This window comes from Embiotoca jacksoni, unplaced genomic scaffold (genome assembly GCF_022577435.1).
Source record: "Embiotoca jacksoni isolate LCO1_2020_lvr unplaced genomic scaffold, fEmbJac1.0.p SCAF_20, whole genome shotgun sequence".
Lineage (NCBI taxonomy): Eukaryota > Metazoa > Chordata > Actinopteri > Embiotocidae > Embiotoca > Embiotoca jacksoni.
The window spans coordinates 6637983-6644448 of record NW_027185341.1 but is presented as its reverse complement, the minus strand read 5'-3'; positions in this window follow the sequence as shown (position 1 = coordinate 6644448).

The window sequence follows — 6466 nt, the reverse complement described above, 5'->3', positions numbered from 1 at the left end:
CTAAACCTTCAGTATATTTGGAAGCTTTATTGGACTGAGCTCCAGGTTGCCTCTTGGGCAGATTGTGCTTCTCTGTATGGCCAGCGAGTGGCCACCTGCTGTCTGCCAGCCAGCCTGACCACACACCCTCATGGTGCCAGCCATGAGACACACATTTAACCCTTGTCACTCCAGGCCAACTGGGACAGACAGGTGTCATCAGCTTTCTCTATTTCTTTTCTCCTTGTGAGTGTATACATGCCAGACTGCAGTAAATCTTTGGGAAACATGCAGTAATCCAGACCACTGTTGTTCCTTTACCTACTTCCTCTTTTGCAGTAAATATAAGTATTGCTAAAATGTTAGAACAAAAAATAATTTTTAGTTACAATCATTTGAACTGTAAGAACAAATGTATGTGACTGTTTGAGTGACAGAAAATATTACTATTTCCCCCCCCCCCTAACACAGGATTTTGGATTCACATGTCTGTGGGAAGTCTTTGTTCTTTCATCTTGCCAAAAAAGCCTAAGGACACGCATGATATTTTCAGCAGTGACACAGACAGATAAAATGTCTGGATCTCTGTGATATTTGTGTACGTACTGGAGGTGTACTGTTGCACTGAAAAGACTATAAAAACAGCAACTTGAAAAATGCTCAATGTTGATCATCACATTAACGCATGGTGAGCTTTAAAAATATAGAAATAAACAGTATACCTTTAATAAAATATCAAATTTGTGGCTTCACTGTTACTTCAGGATTTGAAGGTTTGTCCAATCCACCAGATAATTTACTTAAAATTTTGTCCCTTTTTAAAATACAATAAGAAGTTACTTTCAAGTATAAATTGTGATCTATGCTCCTAAAGGTCTTTCAGCACTTAACAGATGAAGACAACTTTTATTTGCTCAGTGATTATTTTGGTGCAGTTTTAATGTGTTGTTGGACGACTTCTTTTTTCTGCTAAACAAAAAAATATGTTGCCATATTTTGTTTCATATTTTATCTTAATGTCAAAATCAAAACACCTGTTGTAAAAAAAAGAAGGATCTTAACAGTGTCTGTTACAACAAGTGTTGCAGTGCTAGTCCAAAAAAATAATACTGATGTATTTTGAAGATTTATTTTGTCTCTCTCTTTTTGTCAGCAGACACCGTAAAAACTACAAAAATGACAAAGATACTCACCCCAGCAGAGGATGCAGCAGCCTCAACAGTCTCAGCTGTGAGTGTCGAGGGTTTTGGGGGCATTGAGGTTGACCTATCAGGTGCTGCATTGGAAATGTGGATAATTTAAATCAAAACTATTACAGATTTATTTATTTTTTTATCATTAATTAAATGTCAAAGTGAACAAAGGACACTCATCATAAGTAAATGATGCACAGTCAAATCTCCCAATGCAGTTCATTTACTAAGAACACTGAAAATGAGGAATGTGCTCCAAACGTCACTGATGTTGTGGTGTTAATGAATGAACTGCATCGGGAGCTTTGAGTGTGCATAATTTACTTTTCAATTATTGGTGAAATCACTGCCGTGTATACGTGCAGAGTAAGGTTTGCTTGGAGCTGTATATGTTTACTTAGCATTCATGTTGGTTCTTACCCACAATGCCACTGTTATGCCCTTAAGTTAACTTAAGTCACGTGTCCCATTACACTCTTCATTAAATTAAACCGTCACATAATGAGCAAAAAACATTTTTTAACAGAACATCCTTCTACGGCAGTATATTTCAGACAATTTTGTTTTTATCAATGGTAGCCTTTTTAACATTTACTTACTACATTTTTAATGGCAGTATGGCCTCAAGTAATCACTGACTTTATGGCGGAAAGTAAGTGTCTCAATAAAACATGTCACTGAAATAGTTCCATATGGACCAGTTAGATGGCAGGCAGTATAAAAAAACTGATGAAAAAGACCTCTTGATGTTACGTTTGTTGCCCTGGAGAATGTAAATGCTGTTTCACTGGTACTCTTAAATGCATTTCATGGGCTTTTTCTACAGGTGAATATGAATTCTGGGAATAATTGTCCAAATATACATAGCATTTCTTTACATTAAGGTTTATATGTAATCCAAGTAAAGTGGAAAGGGGAGTAAAGGAAGCCAAAAACCTTAAAGAAAACACCGGTGTCAAGTCAGGTTTTGGTGTCAACTCCACAGAAACAAAGAATATGTAATAAGTAAGATTAATAATTGTACAGGAAAAGATCCATCACAGGAGAGACAGACAGACAAGCTCCAAAACCCAGAAACCACATGCAACGCAGCTCCAGCCTGAATCTGTCTGTCGTTGGCCTTATAATTTGAACATTTCACTGCCTATTATACCATAGTATGTGGTATTTCTTCATTAAAACAAACAGTGTTTAACATTATGCTTGATGAATGACACAGATACTTTCCAGTTCTACTAAATGTGCAGAGTTATCCTGCTGATGTGGACTGAGGACAAGTTTAAATACCAAACCTATAATATGAGTCTCCAATGTCAGAGATTGTTCGGAGATGGATGTTGCTGGATACTAAAACCATTTTCCTAAAATAGTTTTTGACATTATATGTTACAGTATAAATCACAGAATATTGGCACCTTCACCTTATATCCTGAAACATAAGTGAGGTGCTACATGGCAGCATGTCCATATGGATGAAAAATCTGAAGGGGATGACAATATCTATCGACCCCGAGCCTCCTCCAACCTGGCAGCATGTCAATTTCCTAGTCTCTAAACAGAGAAGACATCATTTACCCTTCTGTACTCTTCGAGCACTCCTCCATATTGATCTGCTGTGATGTTAAAAAACAATCGGAGACGTGCCACTCTGTTGTCAAGTGATCAATAATGTGGGCTTGCTTTGTGTTGTTTAATGTATGCCATAGAGTGGTCATCTCTTCGGTATAGTTCATTTGAAGAATCTGGTTCTGATCATTTTACGCTCAAGAGGATCATATTTGTTTGTCTGCAAGATAAGTTGGTACGGGGCTTGTTGCCTTCGAACAATCTTTAAAAATGACAAGGAGAAAGCAATTCTACAAACAGATATGTGTTCTTTTAGCTTTCTAGTTTATTTTTACAACAGTAACTTTCTGTTAAACAACTTAGCAGGGATTGAATGTATCTCTGTCTACTATTAATAGGCCTATTAAAATAAGTATATTGTTATAATCAAAACAAACTGTTCAGCGCATTTAAATATGTTTTTAAAGAGTCTTTAACTATGAGGCAATTAAACATAAATTGCACTTAGGCAGCAAAAAACTATTATTTTTATTATTGATTAATTGGTCGATTATTTTCTCATTTAACCGATTCGTTGTTTGGTCTTTAAAATGTCAGAAAATGGAGCAATTGTCGACCAGTATTTCCCAAAACCCAAGCTGCACCCCAATGTCTCACAAAGATATTCATTTTATTATCATGGAGGATTTTAGAGACGATCAAACCAGAACTTAGTTTGTGGTTTGGTGTGCGGCTCCATTTTGTGGTTATTGTTCTCACAGAAATTATACATTTTTATGGCATATGGTCTGATTTGTTTATTTTTATGAAACAGATGGTAAAAAGTCACAACTTAAATCGAACTGTTTATTTTGTCTTATGTGAATTGGACCATTTTCATTTTCCTAAAAAGAAAATCTATTTATGTTTTTATGAAGGCTACTTGTTTTTAGTTTTTTTTTGGTGTACATAATTGCCAGGGCCGGGAGACAAAACTGTATTCCAATAATTATCAAATCATAATTGTATAAATAAAATGTTAAACACAAAGAAGAAAATTGAGGACTATTACCAACTATGTTGTATCTATGGACAAAAACACACCATCAGATCTGCAATGTGTGTTACTGTATGTATTAAGGCGCCCATCACAGCCCCGTACTGTATTGACAGTCTACTGTTTGGGAACTTTCACTTTAACAGTTCACAGAGGAACAACTGAACAAAATGTATTCCCACTCTCTCACACACACACACACACACACACACACACACACACACACACACACACACACACACACACACACACACACACACACCTGTGTCTGTGAGTGACAACGTCTGTGTTGAATTCCTCCCCACCTCTGTAAGGTCTGTGTCTGTGGGAAGGCGGACAGCTGTACAGAGTCCCTGCGATGACCTGCGGCGGCTGCTTCAAAGACGGGATCTGTTTCACGTGTTCCCTGCTGATACTTCCAGGATCGTTCCCTGTTATCACACGAGACCAACTCATGTTACTGAATATAAAAAAAAAATGTCTGCAACAGTTAACGATGGCATTTCAAAGATTTCCCTGAGACAAGTTTCTGTTCAACCAATGCCTGTATTCTGCTTTGTGTGTCTTTTTAAACAGCTTTCTGTTTTAGTGTTTCTCTCAGGTCAGAGTGAATACACCAGCCTTCTCAAGTTGTCCAGAAGGGCGTTGTAGTCATTGTCCCCCAGGAGGATACGGAACATTGTACCAGTATCGTAGTGGTTCACTGAAGAGACAATACATGTGACAAGCTACTGAAGAGCTGCTCTTCAGATGGCCTGTTAACTCACCTGGATGGAATGTGTCTGGGACCAACACACACACACACACACGCGCACACACACACACACACACACACACACACACACACACACACACACACACACACACCCACACCCAGACACCCAGACACCAGCATTTACAAAGAACACAGGGAAATCTGGTTATTTAGTGTACCCGTAAGTATGATAAATATTTGACTGATTACTGCTTATTATTTGCACACAAATGAGATACTCCAATAAACAGTCTACGTCCATGCAAATACATTGTTTTGTGTCAGTTCAGGTCAGAGGGCCCGAAAGCATGACACAGGAAACGTTTTGATTCAATGACTGTTATTTTGACGTCATGTGGAGTAGACAACATTTTCCGCTGCCAGTTTGGCTGTTTGTTAACTTGTTTTTCATTCCCTGTTGTTATGGCTTGCTTTAAGGTTAATTATTGTTAAGAATTTGATGGTTGTGCTAGATTTGGATCAGCAAAGGTATTACAGTTCATCCTGTGGAGAAAATGAATGTCTGTACAAATGTCATGGTACAAATTAATCTACAATATAGTCTTTTTTAGATATTTCACTCCAAACAATAATGATCAACCTCATGGTGGCACTAGATAAAAAGTCAGGGGTTCACCAATGTCATTAGGATTCATCCTCTCAGGACCAAAAACACTTACAGATTTTTCCTATATAATGGGCATCTATGGGGTAAATGTTATTGGAGCCCCAGCAATACAATATACAGTATATCTGTGCTTTACCCCCTGCTGTTACAGGTTGTTGTTCCAAGTCACCTTAAAAATGGATTGTTCTGGGTGCACCCCTTACCCCATCAACAACAACAACAACAAGAATCCATGGAAGAAAAGGCTACTGCAAGCACAGGACAAACTCTCATTCAGAAAACACTGCAGAAATTTGTGCTCAGCACCAAAGATGTCTCCAAGAAAACTTTACACACAAACAAAGCTGAGACACCAACCAATGGGAGAGTCCGTCCGTGCAGTCTCAGCATCTGTGCGCAGGGAGTCTGTGTGTTGTGCGAAAGCCAGTGGCAGGGCCATACTCTCAGCCATAACTGCAGGGCAGAGCTCTGCGGTGAGCTGGGTAAGTATAGGGCACGGCAGCATTGTACATTATCACATGGGTGTGGCTATGAGCTTGCTGCTAGAAAACTGTTTTCAATAGAGGAATAAAGAAGGCACGTAAAGTGCCAGGCATGCCTGCACATGACTGCTGGCTCACTGTGTGACACGAGGAAATCAGAGGGCAATCATAAAAACTGTTTACCAGTTTAAAGCAGATTCATTACAGAGAGGAAAAGCGAGAGCAGCAGTGACACCCAACCTGATACCTGACTATCTTATCGTGCTTAGACTTTTACTGCAGTGCATTGTGGTCAAACAGTGGCCATTATCGTTGTTAAAAACTCAATTTTCTCCTGTTTAAATGAAGCGGTATCAGCGTTTTACTTGTTTATTTCTCCTCTGATTAGTTCTTGATTTTGTAAACTTGATTGTATAAACTGTGAAAAAGAAACAGCCTCTGGGTTTAAGAGAAAAACTGAAGGGGAACAAATGAACTTCAGATGGTCCCTGCTTTGTGGAAATATTCTGGTTTTACACGAAGACAAATATTTGGAGTCTCATTCAGTCATTATAAATGTACTCTCTGTAATAGGATTGGGGAAAATCTGTAATGATCTCTTGAGCTCTGTTGACAGCATGTTGACCAATTTCACGCTCCCAGCATTTTGGGCCCATTCACAACCCTGTTAGAGTAACAATACAGGATGAGATAAGGCTTCAGGTGTGTCACGCAGTGTTGACATTCAGACAAAACAACTTGGAGAGAAATCAGCTTATCTCTCGACATCTGACATTTCTCTTGATGGAAAGTGGCTGGAAAAGGTCCCACTCAGCAGATGAGGAGTTA